This window comes from Prionailurus bengalensis, chromosome A2, assembly GCF_016509475.1.
Source record: "Prionailurus bengalensis isolate Pbe53 chromosome A2, Fcat_Pben_1.1_paternal_pri, whole genome shotgun sequence".
Lineage (NCBI taxonomy): Eukaryota > Metazoa > Chordata > Mammalia > Carnivora > Felidae > Prionailurus > Prionailurus bengalensis.
In genome coordinates, this window is record NC_057348.1 from 77,715,357 (window position 1) to 77,737,153 (window position 21,797).

The window sequence follows — 21,797 nt, forward strand, 5'->3', positions numbered from 1 at the left end:
CATGGAATGGAATATTACTCAACCATCAAAAAGGATGAAATCTTGCCATTTGCAATGATGTGAATGGAGCTAGAGTGTATTATGCTAAGTGAAATAAATCAGTCAGAGAAAGGCAAATACCATATGATTTCACTCATATGTGGAATTTAAGAAATAAAACAGATGAACATAGGGGAAGGGGGAAGATAAGGGAGGGAAGCAAACTAGAAGGGTCTCTTAACTATAGAGAAAAAACTGAGGGTTGATGAAGAGAGGGAGGTTGGGGATGAGCTAAATGGGTGACGGGTATTAAGGAGGGCACTTCTTGTGATGAGCACAGGGTATTACATGGAAGTGATGAATTTTACACCTGAAACCAGTATTATCACATGTGTTAATGAACTAGAATTTAAATAAAAACTTGAAATTAAAAAAAAGAGAGTAAATTAGGTAATTTTTGTAGAATGTTGGCTGCAATGCCCTGTCCATAGTGAGTGCTCAATAAATAGCAGTTATTGTTTTTCTATTATTTTTATTTGGAATAACCTTTGTCCTAAACACTAAAAGAAGGTTATGTTCCAAAGAGAAGGAAAGAAATGGGCACTTAGTAGCATTAGGAAGAAAGGACGGCCTTAGTTTCTTATTTTAAAGTGAGAATCATGAAAGCACCCAAGCAATTGTGAACATCACATGGAACAGCATATGTAAAGCACCCCACATGACATTTGGCACAAAATTGATCAGGATACTTCATGACAAACATTAGGTTGGTGCCGATTAGAAATGAGCTCTAAATTGAGAACATGATTATGTTGTACCAACAACCAGCAGTGGAATCTAGCCACACCCACACTTTGTCAAAAAGGATAATCACATGATAGCACCATAACCACATCAAAGTACCACAAAGCAAACCCTAGGTTTTTAATGCAGAGATGTATCACTATTAGAGATTCAGATTAAACATAAATAATTTTTTAATCCTTTTGGGATTTTTTAATCCCTTTGGGGGAGTTTTGTTTCCAAGCAAAAAGATCTTGAAACCTTGAGATGGGGGAAGGGGGCGCCAAGGAAGGAGAAAAGGACCCAGAATGGGGAGATTCTAAGACCCTGTTGTCTATTTCACACCTCAGTCACAATTCACGTCAGCATTTGAAAGCAGAGTGGGAAGAAACTTTGATGTGTACAGTGTGGTTGCCTCTGGGGAACTGAGTAAAGCAGACATAGAAGGGCTTTGGTGTTGAGCAAGTGAGAGAAAGTCTGTTGAGGAAAAGTGGATCTGCAGTCAGGAGGAAGGGGAGGCAATGCTCTTTACTGTGTGAGCTGACCTGAACACTAGGAAAGGTGTTGCCATGAAAAACAGAAAATTAGTCAGTGAGCCTTATGCCTGCATTTGGGCTTTTGCTGAGATGTGTTGGTATCACATAGAAACATCTTACAAGGGGCACCTGGGTGTCTCATTGGGTTCAGCATCCAACTCTTGATTTCAGCTCAAGTCATGATCTGAGGGTCATGGGATTGAGCCCCGTGTGACAAATCCCTTCTTGTAATGCAACATGGAAAGACCAGATTGATTTGGAAGGCTATGCTGTGGTTTGGGGGCTATTGAAAGTTGAGTATTTTATTTCATCAGCCTTGAAAGCTTCAGACTAAATGGTTTCTTGGTAAGTTCAACATAACCATTTTTCCCTTTGGCATATGGACAGGCAGGGCCACTGTGTGTGTGGTAATGGAGGTTGTGTCTCACCCACACAAGGTCTCCAGGGGCGTGAGTGGGAACAGATCTAGCCTGATCTCTTCACCAAGATGCAGCAGAGGAGCTGTTCAGTAACTTGCACAGCAGTTCTAAATGATTTAGTAGTGGCTATGAGAACTGATCTGTTTATTCACTTAAGCTTAAGGAAAACACCTAGTGTGTTTGCATCAGAAGCCATTTGTATCTAACAAGCAAACACTAGGACCATACCTAGCGCAAGATGAGCACACTATGAGAGGCATGGACATGGGACAAAGGGAAGAGGACATTTATGTCCTTCATCTCATCTCTCACCTACCTCATGGCCTGCCATCACCAGTGGGTGGAATTTAAAGTATGACTACACTCTCCCTAGGTGCTAGAGTAACTAGCAAATACTCTCAAAGGGGGTTGATTGAAGAGAGTTTAATGACGCTTCCCTTTACAGAAATGTGGGCAGAGTTAAGGGAAACTAGCAAGGGTTGGTGATTCCCCAGGGTTGGCTGTCTGTAAGCCCAAAGTGACAAGGGTAAGAGTAGTTTCCAGAATTTCCAGGGAGAGCTGTGGCTGAAGGGATGAACTGCTCTTCAGGAACAGTAACCTTTTATAGAGAAGCAAAGTCGTGACCAAGTGTGCGTTCTTCTGTAGAATACCAACATCCTAACTCCACTACCACCCAAATAAGAATGTTCTAGAATCAAGGTCATCCTCTCCACCAATCATTGAAAAGCATTACACATTTTAGACTGCATTTTTGGACTTTGACTTTCTTGTATAGTTTTTTTGTTTTTCTAGTATTTCTGATTGCTTTTTCCTCTTATAGAGAATAAATCTCCCTCTTGTCCATGTTATGAATGGATGTTAGCTTCTTATTCTAATACATGGAAGTCATTCCATTTTTCTTCTTAAAGAACACTGGATTTCTTCTTTAATTTTAATTATTGCTTTCTAGGTCTACCTGAACAAAGGTCATTCTGAGATTTTTTTGTAAAAAATTATTAGAAGTGTAAGTAATTGTATTACTAGGTTAATTCTACCTCTTTATTTCACACTTTTTCCTAGTTTCTCACCCTTATTAAGCTGAATCATGTCACTAAGTAATATGCAAAAAAAGATACAACAATAACATCTTTTTTTTTTAAGTGCTAAATTTTTCTACTTAATTCTAGAATAGCTTATCTAATATGGAATGGGGCTTTAAATCCCTTGCTAGCTGGTGAAAGATGAGATACCAATCTTCAGTTATAGATTAGCTCAACTTTAAATTTAATGTATTCTGAAAACCGTGTCCTTAATCACCTTGAGATAAGATAAACCTTTGACTGCCATATGTATTACTCCAATTGTTCCTATGTTTTCACCACTTGGACCTTTGCAGAAACCACTGCCTTTGGGACAAAAGAGAGACACAAAGTACTAGAAGTACCAATGAGATAGCGGTACTGATGAAAAATGAGAACTGCCTGTACCTATCTTCCCCATTAATCTTCAATCTGAACCAGACTTCAGGCAAAACATTGAATCCCACAAAGAGAGCTAGAAGAGATATAAAACAATCTTGGCAAAGTGTCCTTGATATGAAGGACCTTATGCCCTAAAGAGCACATGCCACAAACGTATTTTAAAGAGAAAAAGGCTGCGTGCGTAATGTTAGAACAATGATGTCAAGAACAAATGACCTAAAATGACCTAAATGGTTCTGCTCCATTTCATTATCAACTCACTGAGCCAAAAACAGTAAACAAAAAATAGTCATCAACATACATCCACCTGAATGGTACTTCTGAAGATATAACTGTCCTAAGCACTCCGAGGGCATGAGACTATGAAAGGTCAAGGACTTGCCAAGGCTTCCAGGCCTACCTATTTTCTTTTCTCTCCAGGATCTTAATATATTGTTCTCTTTTGAATCCTTCTATCCCCTTTAAATACACTCAGTTTTCTCATGTTCAAAATAAAGAACAAAAGCCAGAAAAGAGAAAGAAAATATTTTAAGTTCACTTCCCTTCTGAAGATGCTCCTTCACCGCCAAACTTATCAAAGATATTGGTTACACTTGCTGACACCGTTTCCATATGTATGTATGTATGTGTATGGATGTATAGGAAAAAACATAGTGGATATGGGGTTCAATAATGTCCATGGTTTCAGATACCCACTGGGGGTCTTTGAACATACCCCTGTGGTTAAGGCTGGGGACTACTGTGCCTTCTTAGGCAGTCTCAAACACACCCAAATCTTAATTTTCATATATATTTTCTTATGGATAACACTTTGGTTTTTTATTTTATTTTATTTTCTCTAAATATAATTTATTGTCAAGTTAGCTAACATAGTGTATACAGTGTGCTCTTGGTTTCAAAAGTAGATCTCCATGATTCATCGCTTACGTACAACACCCTGTGCTCATCCCAACAAGTGACGTCTTCAATGCCCATCACCCATTTTCCCCGCCCCCCTCCATCAACACTGTTTGTCCTCTGTATTTAAGAGTCTCTTATGGTTTGCCTCCCTCTCTGTTTGAAACTATTTTTTCCCCTTCCCTTCCACCATGGTCTTCTGTTAAGTTTCTCAAATTCCACATATGAATAAAAACACATGATTATCTGTCTTAATTAAAGTATAGTTGATATATTAGTTTCAGGTGTACAACATAGCATTTCCACAGTTATTCACAAAATGGTCATGACAGTAAGTGTGGTTACCATCTGCCACCACGCAAAGCTACTGCAATATTATTGACTGTATTCCCTATGCTGTACTTCTTATCCCTGATAATTATTTATTTTATGACTAGAAGTGTATACCTCTTAATCCCCTTTACCTAGTTTGCCTATCTGCCACTCTCCCACCCTGGCAAGCAACCACCAGTTTTTTTCTCCATTTATGAGTCTGTTTCTAAGGTTTGTTTGTTTGTTTGTCCTGTTTTTTTTTTTTTTAGATTCCACATATAAGTGAAATATATGGTATTTGTCTGACACATTTAATTTAGCTGAATACCCTCTAGGTCCACCCATGTTGTAGCAGCCCTTTGAACAGCACCCAGACTTCATGTGAGAGACTCATTTGCTAATTTTAAAGTGTTGGTCTGAGGTGTAGGGACCTGGGAGTTACTCTCCAAGGATGGAAACTAGTGGGCGCCATCTTCCTGCTTCCTTCTGCCTTGCTAAAAAGTCAGGAGACACCACCTTTTTCTTTTTCTTTTTCTTTCTTTCTTTTTTTTTGTTTGTTTTCTTTAAAATTCTTTTTTTCTTTTTCTTTCTTTTTTACCTTTAGAAAATTCATTCTTTACTCAGCAAATGCCATCTTTGCAGCTTCCTCCACCTTATTCCAGCCTGTGGGCACCATCTTAATGCTCAGCTTCCGCTGTGCTCGAGTGCCAGTATCTCCCACAGGAGAACTTCTACTCATGTTTGGTGCCCCAGCTTTTACATCTGGTGACCCAGTGTTTGTAGCTGTTACCTAGGGGATGCCCCTTGATCACTGGCTCTACAAACCAGGGAGACTTGCACTCCTGGGTCCCACGGGATGGTAACAATCAGAGAGACAATTCATGACAGACTACAGTTCCCATTGCTCTGCGTGGGCAGCAGACTAAAACACACCCCCAGTCTTTCTGTGGAAGAAGCCTATTTGTTTATCCCGGAGTTTTGACATTAAGGGCAGGCTTCAGATCCGGCGCATTTCTAGAGGCTATGGAGCTATGCTTGGGGTACATAGGCTGGAAGATGTTACCTTTATGCTCCCCACTAAAGCTCACTGGTATCTCCCAGAAAGGAATTTATATACTCATCTGGAGCCCCAATATTTTCAACTGCCACCAGCAGATACCTCCAGATAGGCTGGCTCTGGTGGTCATGGGCCTTATACTTGTGGTCCTATAAGATAATACGTATTTGCATTTCTTAGAAGCTGCTGCCCTGAATGGAAGCCAGAGTCTAGGTGCTGAGATCCTCCCTTTGGGATACTAACTCATCTTGGCATACCCTCAACTATTGGGAGCTATTAAAACTAAAATAGGCTGCCTGGACAATCCTAAAGGCTTGAGAGACAACCAAAAGCTAAGGTGGAGTTGAATGATAAGTTTCATCTCTGACACAAGGCCAGCCATCCCTTCAAGAGTAGGAGAGGTGACTATTTCATCTGATGCATATAAACCAACACAGAAAGTCAAGCAAAATGAGGAAACAGAGGAATATGTTCCAAACAAAGGAACAAGACAGAATGTCAGGGGAAAAAAAAAAAACATAATAAAATGGAGATAAGTAATCTACGTGGTAAAGAGTTTAAGGTAGTGGTCATATACATGCTCACTGAACTTGGGAGAATGGATGAATACAACGTGGACTTCAAGAGAGTGAGTTTATAAAAAAGCATGAAACAGCAGTCACAGAGCTGAATAATATGGTAACTGAAGTGAAAAATACACTAGCAGGGTTTTACAGCAGACTGAATGAAGCAGAAAAAAGGATCAGAGCAGAGGAACTCACCCAGTCAGAGCAGCAAAAAGAGAAAAGAATGAAAACTGGTAAAGAATAGCTTATGAGATTTAGGGAGCCACATCAAGTGGACCAACATTGCATTGTAGAGGTCCCAGAGGAAAAGAGACAGAAAGGGGCAGAAAGTTTATTTGAAGAGATAATGTCTAACCTGGGGAGGGGAAGAGATAATGTCTAACCTGGGGAGGGAAAGAGACATCCAGGTCCCAGAAGCCCAGATATTTCCAAATTGAACACATCGTCTATCCCACCAATTCACTTCATCTATGGTGTCTCATATTTCGGTAAATGGCACTGAACTCCAATCAACGGAGCAGGTCAGAAGCTCAGGGGTTGTCCTAGCCACCCAGTACTTGCTTCTCCTCCATGTCCAAACAATCACAAAGAGTTGTTCGTGTTACCTTCTGAATATCTCAGTCAATTTCTTTTTATCTCCTCTCTTGCCACCGTAGTTTAATCTACCCTCAACTCTCACCTGGACCATTGAAAAGCCTCTTACCTGGCTACCTCATATCCTCCATCCAGTTGTCTACTTTGTTGGTGAATTGATTTCTCTTTAATTTAATCTAAATATGAGCATGCCATTTCCCAACTTAAAAGCCTATCAATGAATTCCAATTGCTCTGAAGATCAGGAACAAAATTCGCATTCTGTGTATAATGTGACCCCTGTCCCCCTTTTCCAACCTCATTTCTCAATGCTCTTCCCTCATGGGAGTGACTCTCAGACCTCTGGTCACTTTGGCCTTCTTCCAGTTCCCAGAGCATGCCATGCTTAGTCCTTGCTCAAGGCATTTGCATAGTGTTTTTTCTCTCCCCAGTACGCTTTCTTCTCCCCATGTTTACCTAGTTAATTCTTTCCCTTCCTGCAGATTTTAATTCAAACATCACTTTCTCAGTGAGGCATTCCCAGAACTACCAGCCCAGGTCAGGACCGTCTTTTAGACATTATTTCAGCCTCTCGTATCATCTTTTCACACCACTTCTCATGGCTCATAATTCAATGTTTGACCCCTCTGTCTTCCCAACTTGACTGTAAACTCCATGAGAGCACAAACAGCCTCAATGTTTCTATCACAGTGTGGCCCAAACATCAGGCACATCAGTTGAAACAAAATAGATGCTGAATAAATAAACAAGTCGGTAATGGTGTTTTATTGTGCAAGGCAGGCAATAAGAGGTAAAGAAAGATATTAATTCTATGCCTCATGTAATGCAATAAATATAAAAGGACTCAGAGGAGGAAAAAAATCAATATAAATAAATTTTCCAGTGACATATTTATGAACCTTTTAGGAATTGGACCAAAAGGTAGTTGGGAAATGGTATATAACTTTCTGCCACATCGTCTGCGGTGCTGACAGATTTAATCTGGAAAGATAAACCTCCCAATAATAGATTCTTTAAAAAAAAAAACTGAAAGAAATAGAACAAGGGTTTATGATTTATGAGACAATTGGAAATTTGAGCACTGGTTTTATTATATTAAGGAATTATGTTTTGGTTGATAACAGTATCGTGGTTATAATTTAATAGAGAGTATTTTTCTCTTAGAGATCTATATTGAAATACTTATTCATAAAATGGTGTGGTATCTACGATTTTCTTCAAAATAGTATTTAAAGTGTTACATTTGCCAAGATTGACCCTGAGCTGGCAGTTGTTGGAGATGGATGATGTGTGCATCATGTTTTATAATGTCATGCTATTTTTCCATATGTTTGAAATTCACAGTTAAAAAGTTGTTTAAAAAGAAAGAAACAAGCAAAAGAAATGCACCAGGTCAAATCTGTTCACTGAAGAATTCCAGCAAGTAACGGTTACATTGTATAAACTTTTCCAGAACATAGGTAAAGAAGCAAAGTTTCTCAAGGCCTTCTTTGAGGTTAGTACAACTCTAATAATAAAACAACAGAAGGAGGGGCACCTAGGTGGCTCAGTCTATTAAGCGTCCAACTCTTGATATGGCTTGGGTCATGATCTCATGGTTCATGAGTTCAAGCCCCACGTTGGGCTCTACGCTGACAGTGCAGGTTCTGCTTGGGATTCTGTCTCCCTCTCTCTGCCTCTCCCCTGCTTGCTCTGTCTTTCAAAAATAAACAAACTTAAAAACATCAAAAAATATAAAACCACACTGTTATGCCCAGAATTCGTGATCCCCAAAGACCACTAGGGAGCCGAGTCCGATGCAAAAGCAAAGAGCCTTTATTCGAGCTAGCTCGAGCTCAATCCCCTACCTGCACCGACGCAGCGGTGAGATACCAGGGAAAGAGAGCGAGTTTCAAAAGCACAAAGGTTTTATAGGGGTCTAGGGGCAGCCGATTGGCTGGGGAAGTGGCGTGTTTTGATCAGGGAGCGGGAGGTCACTCAAAGGGAGGAGGCGTGGTCTAGGTGAAGGACACAGAACAAGATGGAGTCAGCTGGTGTAGGCCCGCCCTTTCCCACACAAGGATATAGTATTAAAATATACAACTCTAGCCTAATACTATTCCTGAACCTACTTTAGGTGTAATATTAACAAATTGCAATACTAACAAATTGAATATTGCAATATATTAAAGAATAACACATGAGTAAGTAAGGTTTACTCCAGGTAAACAAAGTCAGTTCAATATTAGGAAATCATTCTATATAATTTACCACACTGAAAGATTAAAAGAAAAAGACATTTCAGGGGCACCTGGGTGGCTTAATGGTTAAGCACCCAACTCTTGATTTTGGCTCAGGTCATGATTTCACAGTCGTGGGATTGAGTCCCAAGTCAGGCTCTGTGCTCACAGCATGAAGTCTGCTTGGAATCCTCTCTCTCCCTCTCTCTCTGCCTCTCCTCCACTGGCTCACATTCTCTCTCTGTCTCTCTCTCTCAAAATAAATAAATAAACTGAAAAAAAAAAACTTAAAAAGAAAAAGCCATTTCATTAGCTACCAAAAAAGTATTTTAGAAGAGTCAATATCCATTCATGTTTAAAAACAGAAATGCATAGCAAACCAGAACATAAAAATCAATTTACAATATAACAGAACAGATGGTAACTATACTGTGGTAGTGAACACAGCATAATGTACATACTTGTCAAATCCCTGAATTGTACACCTGAAACTAAGGTGTCTCAACTATACTCAAAAAAATCAACTTAAACTTTTTACCCAATATTGTCCTGAATTCTATAAATATTCAAGATAATCTATGTGTTGAATACTCCTGTCATGGACGGTGGGAAGTTCTCAGGCCCAACACAGGCCAATGCAACTGAGCAGTGAAGGACAGTGAAGGGAGCAAAACTCAGCAGAGGTGAAGATGGGGTGGGGGGGTGCGGGGTGTATGTGATGCTATCTCTTACTTGAAAGAGAGCAGAGCAAGAAGAGGCAAGAAAGATGGACACCTGCTCCACTCCCTAGGGTGTAAGACAGAGCCCAAGGTTCTATTTTGTATATAACATATTATTTTTAATTAAAGAATAGTTGACATATAATACCTTATATATATATATATATTTTTTTTTTTATTTTCTCATTTTAGAGAGAGAGAGAGAGGAGGGGAGAGGGGAAGAGGGAGAGAAAATCTTAAGCAGGCTCCATGCTCAGCACAGAGCCCGATGTGGGTCCTGATTGTACAACCCTGGAATCATGGCCTGAGCCCAAATCAAGAGTCAGATGCTCAACCAACTGAGCCACCCAGACACCCCTCTATTTTTTATTTTTTGAGGAATTTCCTTACTATTTCCCACAGTGGCTGCACCAATTTACATTCCTATCAATGATGCACAAAGGTTCCCTTTTCTCCATATCTTTGCCAACACTTGTTACTTCTTGTCTCTTTGACAAGAAGTATCCATTCTGACAGGTGAGGGTTATAGCTCATTATGGTTTTGATTTGCATTTCCTTCAGGATTAGTGATGTTGAGCATCTTTTTATGTATCTCTTGGCCATCTAAATGTCTTTTTGGGAAAATATTTATTCAGGTCCTCTGCCCATTTTTAAATCAGATTGTTTTATGGTGTTGAGTTGTATGAGTTCTTTATATATTTTGGTTATTAACCCCTTATCAGATGTATATATCATTTGCAAATATCTTCTCCCATTCAGTAGGCTGCCTTTTCATTTTGCTTATAATTTCCTTCACTGTGCAAGAGCTTTTTTGGTGGTGTAGTCCCCATGGTTTATTTTTGCTTTTGTTTTCTTTACCTTAGGAGACAGATCCAGAAAAATATTTCTAAGACTGATGTCCGAGAGATAACTGCCTAAATTTTCTTCTAGGAGTTTTATGGTTTCAGATCTAACACTTAAGCCTTTAATCCATTTTGAATTTATATTTTGTGTATGGTGTAAGAAAGTGGTCCAGTTTCATTCTTTTACTTGTAGCTGTCCAGTTTTCCCAGCACCATTTGTTGAAGAGACTGTCTTTTTCCTGTTGCATATTCTTACCTCCATTGTCATAGGTTAATTGACCATATAAGTGTGGGCTTATTTGGGGCTCTCTGTTTTGTTCCATTAATCTGTGCATCTATTTCTGTGCCAATCCCATACTGTTTTGATTACTACAGCTTGGTAGTATAGCTTGAAATCTGGAATTGTGATGCCAGCAGGCTTTTTTCTCTCTCAAGGTTACTTTGGCTCTTCGTGTCCTTTGTGGCTCCATACAAATTTTAGGGGTATTTGTTTTAGTTCTGTGAAAAATTCTATTGGTATTTTGATAGGGATTGAATTGAATGTATATTTGCTTTGGGTAGCATGGACATTTTAACAATATTAATTTTTCCAGTCCATGAGCATGGGATATCTTTTCATTCATGTGTGTCTTCTTCCATTTCTTTCATCGGTGTGTTATAGTTTTCAGAGTATAGGTCTTTGACCTCTTTGCTCAAATTTATTCCTAGGTATTATTTTTGGTGCAATTGTAAATGGGATTGTTTTCCTTACTTTTCTTTCCACTAGTTTGTTATTAGTATATAGAAATACAAAAGATTTGTATATTGATTTTGTAACCTTCAACTTTACCAAATTCTTTTATTACTTCTAATAGCTTTTTGTTGGACTTTTTATGGTTATCTATATATAATATCACATCATCTGCAATCAGTGACAGTTTTACTTCTTCCTTAGCAGTTTGGGTGACTTTTATCTCTTTTCATTGTCTGATTGCCTGACTAGGATTTCCAGTACTATGTTGAATAAAAGTGATGAGAGTAGACATCCTTGTCTTATTCCTGATCTTAGAGGAAAAAAATTTCAGCTTTTCGCCATCGAATATGATGTTATCTATGAGTTTGTCATATATGGCCTTTATTATGTTGAGGTATGTTCCCTCTATACCAAGGTTGTTGAAATTTTTATCATGAATGGATGCTTAATTTTGTCAAGTGGTTTTTATGCATCAATGAGATGATAATGTGATTTTAATCATTCATTTTGTTCATGTGGATTATCACATTTTTGATTTGAGGATATTGAACCATCCTTGCATCCCTGGAACAAATCCCACCTGATTTTACTGAATGATCCTTCTAATGTATTATTGAATTTGGTGTCCCAATATTGTAAATATTGAGTACTTTTATCCCTATGTTCATCAAGGATATTGGCCTCTCATTTTCTCTTTTAGTACTATCTGTCTGGTTTTGGTAACAGGGTTATGCTGGCCTCAGAATCAATTTGAAAGCATCCCTCCCTTTCAGTGTTTTGGAATACTTTTAGAAGGATAAGTATTAACTCTTCTTTAAATGTTTGGTAGAGTTTACCTCTAAAGTCATCTGGTATTGGACTTTTGTTTGTTGATAGTATTTCAATTACCAATTCGATTTCATTACTAGTTATCCATTTGTTCAGATTTTCTATTTTCCTGATTCAATCTTGGAAGATTGTATGTTTCTAGAACTTTATCCATTTCTTCTGAGTTGTCCAATTTGTTGGCATATAATTTTTTCTAGTAGTCTCATAATCCTTTAGATTTTTATGCTATGAATTGTGCCTTATCTCTTTTTCTGATTTTATTTAAGTCCTCTCTTTTTTCTTGATGAATCTGACTAAAGATATATCAATTTTGTTTACTTTTTCAAAGAATCATCTCTTAGTTTCATTGATATTTTTGGTCTATATTTCATTTATTTATTTAGTATTTCTGATCTTTAGTATTTCTTTCCTTCTACTAACTGTGGGTTTGTTTATTCTTTTTTTTTCTATTTTCTTTCAGTATATGATAGATTGAGATTTTTTTCTTGTTTCTTGAGGTAGGCCTGTGTCACTATAAACTTTCCTCTTAAAATTGCTTCTACTGAATCCCAAAGTTTTTGGAACATTTGTGCTTTCATTTTCATTTGTCTTCAGGTATATTTTATTTCTTTTTTGATTTCTTCATTGACCCATTTGTTGTTTAGCCTCTCTATGTTTATGAGGTTTTTTAGGTTTTTTAATTGTAATTGATTTCTAGTTTTGTATCCCTATGATTTGAAAAGATGTTTGATAAGATTTCAATCTTTTTGAATTTATTAAGACTTGTTTTGTGGCTTAATATATCACCTATCATGGAGAATATTCCCTGTGTACTTGTAAAAAATGAGGATTATGCTGTTTTGGTACGAAATGTTCTCTATATGTGTTAAGTCCATCTGGTGTAATGTGTTGTTCAAAGCCACCATTGCCCTACTGATTTCCTGTAATAGTTGCTTAATTTAAAAAATTAAAAATTAAGGGGCGCCTGGGTGGCTGTGTCGGCGGAGCATCCGACTTCAGCCTAGGTCATGATCTCACAGTGTGTGGTTTCGAGCCCCGTGTCAGGGTCTGTGCTGACATCTTGGAGCCTGGAGCCTGCTTCGGATTCTGTGTCTCCCTCTCTCTCTGCCCCTCCCCCGTTTGCACTATCTTTCTCTCAAAAATAAATAAACATTTAAAAAATTGTTTAATTACAAATTACAAAATAATGCACAAATGATCAACAAATTATATAGATCAAATTTATTGCATAAATTTCCAGTTTACCACCTTTATATCTCTGTCAGCCCAGCATTTATCACATGATAAAAATTATACAAACTTCTAAATGTGTAAAAATAATTGGAATGAATAAATATAATCTGTATAAATTTCCTTCCTCTTTGATTTTTAACATATATCTATATACCAATTAGACTTTGGAACCCACGGAACATTTATGCCCATTTTTGCTTTCCCAAATTATGTAAATCCTCACACTTCAGTAGATTCATACACATCAGTAATTATTTTGTATAATTTCATTGTGAAGAACCTTGTGAATTTTCAGCAAACGTAATCTGGCACAGAGCTTTAAAGTCATTCTTAAAACTTGAATATTGTTGGCACATGAAGGACTACACAAAAATATCCAGAATATGGGGATAGCATACGGAGAAAAAAAAATCATCTGAAAGTGAAAACAGAAAGAAATATAATCATAACACCAAAAGCTGAAGAGACAGCTTACAAATGTGTTGCTTGATTTGGAAAACGGTTGATTCCTGTGTCAAATAGACATGGTTCATATGTCACTGATGTAAAATGAAACCGTTCCCCTTCTCCAATTGCATTGTAACTTGCCTGGCACACTGAAATGGTACCTGTGGAATTTGCACTGTTTTCTGATACTATCCAGGAGGTGCTTTGATTCTAGAAGACAGCCCTAATAACCTTGAACTTATTGCCAGAATGAAGAAAGCTAATTTTCCAGACTTAAATGGCTTAATGAAGATGTCTTTTGAGAGCATCTAACACTCTGTGTCTTATTCTGTATCTACCAACCAAAGTATTAATATGTAAACAGTTTTTCAGGGAGTAGCTGCTATATACAGATAGTGGAATCCCAATTTCAGGTCAGGTTTATTTCACATTGCAATTTACTAAATTTTCCCTTAAAGCAACCAAACTTGAAGTTTCTTGTGAGCTTGGTTGGTGTTTCACAAGTCTTTATAGCTTAATCAGCATTGAGCAAGCAATTGATGGAACTATTTCTGGTCCAGCTCTAGGACCATGAAGATACCCTAAAGACATTTTTTATCTGAAGAACATAATGACCTCTTTGGTGCTTCTTTCTTCATTTGCAATAGGTATTTACTCTCCAAATAAGAAAATATCAATAATAAATATCCAACTTGCTAATATCTATTTAGTATTTGGCCATTTCTTAATACGTATTTTATTTCTTTGCTTATGCCCACTAAAATGGGCAACAAAGGAAGAAAATTATACAAGATTAAAATTTCCAACACCTTGTTTCATTTGAAAAAAAAAAAAAAAGACTTGTCTGTCCCCAAAAACTTCATGTGTGTAGACTTGATTTTTGTAGTCCCAAGGTATCCTGTGATACAGGGTCTGAGCTCACTCTGGAGACAGAAAACCAGACCTGGGCAGAATGGGGCTTGAGAAAGTGAGAATTACAAAGACTGGTCTGAAAACAAATAACAAGGAAATTGTTTAAAAAAAAAACAAACAGAGGAAATGATAGGGGCACAAATTTATTCCTAAATTTGGAAGCATTTGGGACCAGGTATCCATTTAGCCACCAGGACATAGGAAGGAGAAATCCAAATAGTCAAAAACTCAGTAGGCAAGCAGGTAATCTTATAATTGTATAATAGAAATCCCAAGCTTAAACTGCCCAAATTGAGCTTTTAATTTGATCCACTAAATCTCTTTCCAAAGTTGTCCACAACTCGTGTAATGAGACCGCCCTGTAGTTAAAGTCAAAACCTAAGAAGAATCATTGATTCCACTCTTCTCCATCTAGTCCTAAAGAATCTCCTCCTACTCTCCCACACACCTTATTTCTCAGCAAGTCCTGTTAACTTTCCAAATATCTCTGATCTTTTATCCTCTTTCCACTACTGCCCTCTTAATCCAACCCTCTTAATCCAAGTTCAGTCTCTCACGTGGACTGCAATGGTCACTTAGCTGCTTTCCACACTCTCGTATCCTGTCTAGTCTCTTCTGCATACAGCAGCCATATTTTTTTTCAATGTTCATTTATTTTTGAGAGAGAGAGGGGAGACAGAGAATCTCAAGCACGCTCCACGAGGTCAGTGCAAAGCCCGTGTGGGTCTTGAACGCACATACCGTGAAATCATGACCCAAACTGAAATCAAGAGTCGGACACTTAACTGACTGAGCAACCCGGGTGCCCCCAGCAGCCAAACTGAGGCCAAGTTGATGACCAGTGTTGGAGTAGCCGATTTAGACCACAGGATCAGAGCCTTGCATTGAAGATAGCAAAGCAGGAGCACAGAGAAAGAGCATGAATTCCGAAGGCATTTTTATCATTTCTGCACTGCTTATTCCCAGAGAAAGAAGTAAACTTAAATCTTATTTAGGGCACTGTTTCTTTTAGTTTCTCGCACAGCCAGATAAGTCTGACTGCATCCTAATAGACTCTGTATGGAATAATGTGCTCTAACAAGGGACGTGCTTTTAAAAAGGTAAAGCCTGTCCCATGTTTCTCTGCCTTCCACGGTGGTCCTTGCAGACGGGGCCCCATCACTCAGAAGGCTGCAGTCCGAGCCGTAGGAGCAGCAAGTGATTCGAGGTGGGAGGTCAGCAGAGCAAGGCTAATGTACACCATTTCTGAGGGGACATGAAGGCGGGAAAACTGATTCTTGGGTTTCCCCATAAAATTGTTTGCCTCTAGAGGGCAGAGTTTGTATCATTTAAATCCTTGTAGGTCCAAGAAGATCTTAAGCGTAGGAGGTGCTCATGAAACAATAGAACTCAAATAAAGGCCTTTCTGAGAGGCAACCATCCCTTTGAGCCCATCTTGAGCTTGGTCTCCCTCTTTGTCAGTGAAAATTATGAATTTTTAAATCAATCTGTTACTTTCCTATGTTTAATATTAAACCTCTGCGTAAAATGTGTTACACTGTTTTGTTTATTTCCCAGCTAGAATAGTGCTCTGTGGAATTAGGTGCTTTGGGAGGACAGTGATAATAATTTTTTAAACAGAAGATCCTATTAATTTTTAAAAGTTTGAGCATTAATACATGAAAATGTATCTAGACGGTCCTTAAAAACCGTGATTGACAACATGAGAGCCAATACTGTGTTAGATTCAGTGTAATGATACAGTGGGCACATGGTGTAAGATTACAGTGAAACTAGTTGAATAAATGTCTCTGAGAATAAGTCGATATCTTGTGCTTCCTCAGAGATTTTAATGATTGCGCTAGAAAAAAAGTGTGAACATGTTTGCTAGCCCGCACACATTTTCCTGAGCCTGCATAAGGAGTGCACATCACCTTTTGTTGCTTTACTGTAGCAAAACCAGGGGCAGGGGCCTGGAAGGAAGGTGGCAGAGGAAGATAAGTGGCAGAGATAGGACTCATTTTACATGTTCTGGAGGTTGGTTCTGGAGCCCCAGAAATGAGGAGGTTATTTACCTGGTAACGAAGAGACCTAAGAGGCCAAATCTCAGGGGAGATTCCTTTATGGAGACAGAGAATCAATTCACTCTGAGACAGACCTCTGAGGTATCTGGGCTCCTAGCTGGTAATCACTGATGCTTCCCGAGCAGCAGACATTCCTAACCCCCTTCTTTCTTATAGGTGAAGCTTTCCTCTCGTTTCCACAAACGGAGTAGACCAGCACTCACACTGTTTCATCCTCCTTCACAGCTAGGTCACAGGCAAACCTCCCACTGTGACCAGGAGGGCCCAAGGGAAGTCTGCTGGGGCCTCTTGGAGAGGTTTTCACATCTAATACAGAGAGAGATGCGTTCATAACAAAACCCTACTTTCTTCCCTTGCTCTTGCATGTTCTTGTGTGAGGTCGTGATAGAGCTGTGGCAGTCACCTTTTGACGTGTGTGACAAGGACACATATTCAGTACATGGAAGGTCACAGAGGGGAGAAAATGGAAAAGAGCAAGAATCTTGATATCTTTGAGTTACTGGACCCACCCTAGAAAAACCTACCTCGAGACTCCCTTCTGTGGATGAAATTAAACCCCTATTCCTTAAGCTACTTTTAATAGCAGTTGTGATACTTGGAATCAAAAGCATTCTATCCGAGAAAAGTGAGGGAGTCCTTTTTATTAAAACAGGATGATACATAGGGGTGCCTGGGTGGTTCAGTCAGTTAAGCATCCAACTCTTGGATCAGGTTATGATTTCATGGTGCGAGTTCGAGCCCCACATCAGGCTCTGAGCTGACAGTGTGGAGCCTGCTTGGAATTCTCTCTCCCTCTCTCTCTGCCCCTCCTCCACTTATACTCTCTCTTTCAGAACAAATAAATAAACTTAAAAAAAAAAACAACCAGGATGGTACATTCCAATATCCTCTAGGTAAGCCCTTGAGAAGTTGTCCCAAGTATCTGAGAGAACTACACAAGCCAGAATTCTTTTTAAGGGTGTATGATGAGCTGTAATCACTGGTGGTCCAAGAGCCTTACCCAACACTACAATTTACAGAGGTACAAAGCCACCATCTGAGCACAAGTTCAGGACATGTGGCTACAGAGTGATGACAAGTGGGCTAGAACAGCCCACCATCAACCAGAGCAAAGAGCGGAGAGAATGACTCCCAAATCCAAGAGTAATCAATGCATTGAAGTGAGTCTCTTTGAAACCTTAAGAAGGGAAGAGCTGGGACAATTTGGAAGGAAAGAGAAGATGATAAGTCCTAAACCATTTTGTTTGTTTTACAAGTTCTTGATTGTTCTGCAAGGTTGGTGTACCCTCAAGAAACAAAACAAAATCTAGAACCATTTTTATGTGAGTACCTATAGTATCATAGGTGTGGCTCAGCAAACACTTAAAAAGAACACTTAAAAAGCCTTGGCAGGCACCACGAGCTTTAATTAAATTGGATTATTTTAACTGAGTAGTATATACAGACATACTGCTCACTTTTGGGGGTGATACTTGTGTTCATTCTTACTGAGTTTGGATGAATTTGAAGAGCAGATTAATATCCTTATATGTAGCTTATAGCATGAAGTATCTGTGGGAAATCCAGTCCATGTGCCCAACTCAGAATGCTGAATTTCAGAGAAGGCCATAAGGATTTCTCTGTGCATGAAGAGCCCCTTTCTCTCCTCTGAAAAATAGGGAAAAGGTATTTGGGCATGAAGTTGGCCCCAGAATAGTATGATTAATACCCCTGGATAAAGATAGAAAAAGGCAAGAAAACCAGTCTGGGGGCACCTGGATGGCTCAGATGGTTAAGCATATCTGACTCTTGATTTCAACTCAGGTCATGATCTTGCAGTTCATGAGATCAAGCCCCAAGTGAGGCTCTGTGCTGACAGCGTGGAGCCTGCTTGGGATTCTCTCTCTCTCTCTCTCTCTCTCTCTCTCTCTCTCCCTCCCACCCCCTCAAAATAAATAAATAAACTTGGAAAAAAAAAGAAAACTAGTCTTATATCAAGGTTATGAAAATCCTCAGTCATAAGATAGGAAAGGCAAGGAAAATAGTAAGTTTCACCAGTCTGAGTATCCCTCACTGTGGCTTCATCCTAAGTATTAATTTCCAAGAAAAATTGAGTCTTATATGTCAGTTATACTTTTCTAAAATCCACTAGAAATAAACACATACTTACTGAAATGAGAAACATTTATCTGAGTACCTCTGACACACATCATATGCCATCAGTGATAAGCAAACCACACTTAGGAAAACACTGCAATAAAAAATCTTGACAGTTTTTATAGTTCTAATGGTCTTTCTCTCCATCATTGATTTTGGCCATTGAGTCCTAAGGTGACCATCAGGAAAATGCATAAATACTTATGACCCCCAAATCCCCATACATAGCATCATAACATATGCACATTTGCCTTACTTTATTTTTTTAAGTTTATTTATTTATTTTGATAGAATCCCAAGCAGGATCCATGCTGTCAGTGGGGCTTAATCCCAGGAATCATGAGATCATGACTTGAGCCAAAATCAAGGGTTGGGTGCTTACATGACTGAGCCACCCAGGGGCCCCCGCCTTACTTCTACAGATGAATCAAACCTTTTTATTTTTGCTCTTTACCATTATTTCCCACTTTATTTGTTTGGAATTAGAAAAATGTATGTTTGGATATAATAGGAAACAAAAACACAACTAATAAAGATGGGGAAATTGATGCAGCATACATAGATTGGGAAACTTCTTGCAGGATATGACATGTGGAGGGTTTAACATCAGATGGATGATCAACCCAGCACTGCCCAGGTACATAGTGGGTGTAGCAGACCACAGGACATTTGCAATGGAATGACTGTGCACAATCCATGTATGTGTGCTAATCCTTCCTGTATGTGGGTTACACTTATTCTATCACTTCTGTACTTTCAGAAGACTCAGCAGTCTCCTGGGTGTCTCTGTGTGACTGCAGTGAACCCAGCAGACTGAGTCATTAAAGGGTCACCAGCACTGATAATCGGATCCACGAAGACCCACATCTTTCTGTAGATGAGTCCTTTTCCTTGGGAAATCACAACTCTGGATGGTCCCCAAAGTGCCATGGAAGTTTGAATGAACTTCTGTGTAATTAAAAAGGTTTTCTTTTTGTCTTTGTGACAACTGTTGATGCTTGGTAAAGCTAGAGGAAATTATAAAGGGTGATGGATAGGACCACTGTCAGGAGTTGCAGATGGGTGAATCCCAGACCTACTTCTCTGTTTGGGGTTTACTTTTTTTTTTCCTGTTTTTGTTTTGTTTTTGTTTTGACAGTGTTTCTTACTGAAGTGAAATGTGGTCAGACCGGAATATCTGAGGCAACCTTTAAACACAAACATGTACCAAAGTCTGTCTGGAAGAGTGTGGGGCAACAGAAGTGATGTAGTAACACCCACTTTGCCTGATCAAATGTATGAGTGGCAAACTTTCATAGCACTCTGAGGGATACAAATAAGGAGCTGGATGCCCAATTCACCCTGCTTGACTGGCTATTTGGTAGGAATGGTAGATTAATCCAGGGCTTTGAATAAAGTGAAGGGGCCTAAATAAGTCTTTGTATTGACATTATTTGTCATGTGTGGGTACTCACGAGAACAGTTTCTCAGAAACTTTTACATGCTACTAGATAAACATACTAAATGCTAGCTGTTAAACTGTCTTTCAAGGGAGGCTATTTCAAAACGAAATCTAAACTTTGTATTTGGTAATAATTTCATGGTTCTAGGGGCGCCTGGGTGGCGCAGTCGGTTAAGCGTCCGACTTCAGCCAGGTCACGATCTCGCGGTCCGTGAGTTCCAGCCCCGCGTCGGGCTCTGGGCTGATGGCTCGGAGCCTGGAGCCTGTTTCCGATTCTGTGTCTCCCTCTCTCTCTCTGCCCCTCCCCCGTTCATGCTCTGTCTCTCTCTGTCCCAAAAATAAATAAACGTTGAAAAAAAAAATTAAAAAAAAAAAATAATAATTTCATGGTTCTAAACCCCAATTAATTCAAAATTGGTCCTGCATCAAGCATGTAGGTAGTTACATACAGTGTGCCTGATTCTGTCTTAGAAAAATGGTGATTTTCTGTTGCTAACATATCTTCTTTTCCTCTGGAGATGGCGTTGATGGTTTAAGTCACTGATAATGTGTGTAGGCCTTGTGACTCTCTACATTTAACAAGCAATGTCAATGAAATATTAACATTTTTGCTTGTCCTGATATTAAACTTTTTCACCTTAACAGTGCAAATACAACGCCAAGACTGTAAGATCAAATTTTATTTTGCCTTAAAAAAATGCTACCATAAACAAAGCCCATTTTGTAATCAGAACCCTATTTTTTTCTTGTGTAAGGCAGCATAGAACAATGGTCAGTTATACATACATGGATTCCAGGAAGCGAAGCCAAAAAAATTTGTCATTTAAGTAAAGTAGGTTATGGAAATTTTAAAATGAAGAAACAAGCACCAAATTAAGGGAGGCATACAGGATCATTTTCCTTCTTTGAATCACACTGCATGACTTAAAATTTCCCAAAATAAAAAAATTTTAAATAATTCACTTAAATGTTTTAAAAAGTTATTTTCCCCAGTAAACACAGAGTCAACCAAAAAAAAGCCTCTTTTGTTTTCAACCTTTTTGGTGAAAATTACTCTAAATGTATTATTTACTACTCTGGTGAGTGTATTGTCACTTACTACCTTGGTATCTCACCACTTCCATGATCTTTGCCTGTACGGACTCCATAGATGAAGGTGACTGTCCAGAACCTGTACTTACTCCAAGACCATAGTCTAGACCGAAGTTGCTATTAATTGAAGAGGTCTCCGTTTTCTTGTGATGAATTTCTCCATTCACAATGTACCTGTTTCCACCCCACTCTGCAGATAAAATGAGAGATTTTCACTAACTTGAAAAATAGTCTGTTAAGTTCCTGTACCAGTTTTCACTGAACCGTCCCCTCCATGGCTACTTGTATCTTGTAAAACCTAAATCTTACAACTAAAAAAATAATAAAAATAAAATAAAATAAAATAAAAAGGCAGCACCAGCTACTGACCATGTGGACAAAGGAAATCTGTTTCACGCAAAAATGCAACCACGTATGGGAACTGCGCAAGTGGATGGTCTGTACTTAGATGAAGTCATCTGACGTCGTTTCCCTTGCTTCTTATTTGGAGGTTGCCAAACCATTTCCCAAGATTTAACGATTCTAACAAT

The 21,797-nt window shown here is 38.7% G+C and overlaps 1 long non-coding RNA gene across 1 annotated transcript in view; it reads left to right on the forward strand.

Annotated features, from left to right (window-relative positions):
- LOC122487760 overlaps positions 1–20,316 on the forward strand; it is a 248,354-nt gene extending 228,038 nt beyond the window's left edge. The window contains exon 4 of the long non-coding RNA XR_006298462.1: positions 19,873–20,316. This is a non-coding gene — a long non-coding RNA (uncharacterized LOC122487760). The remainder of the gene's footprint in view (positions 1–19,872) is intronic.
- The last annotated feature ends 1,481 nt before the right edge of the window (positions 20,317–21,797 follow it).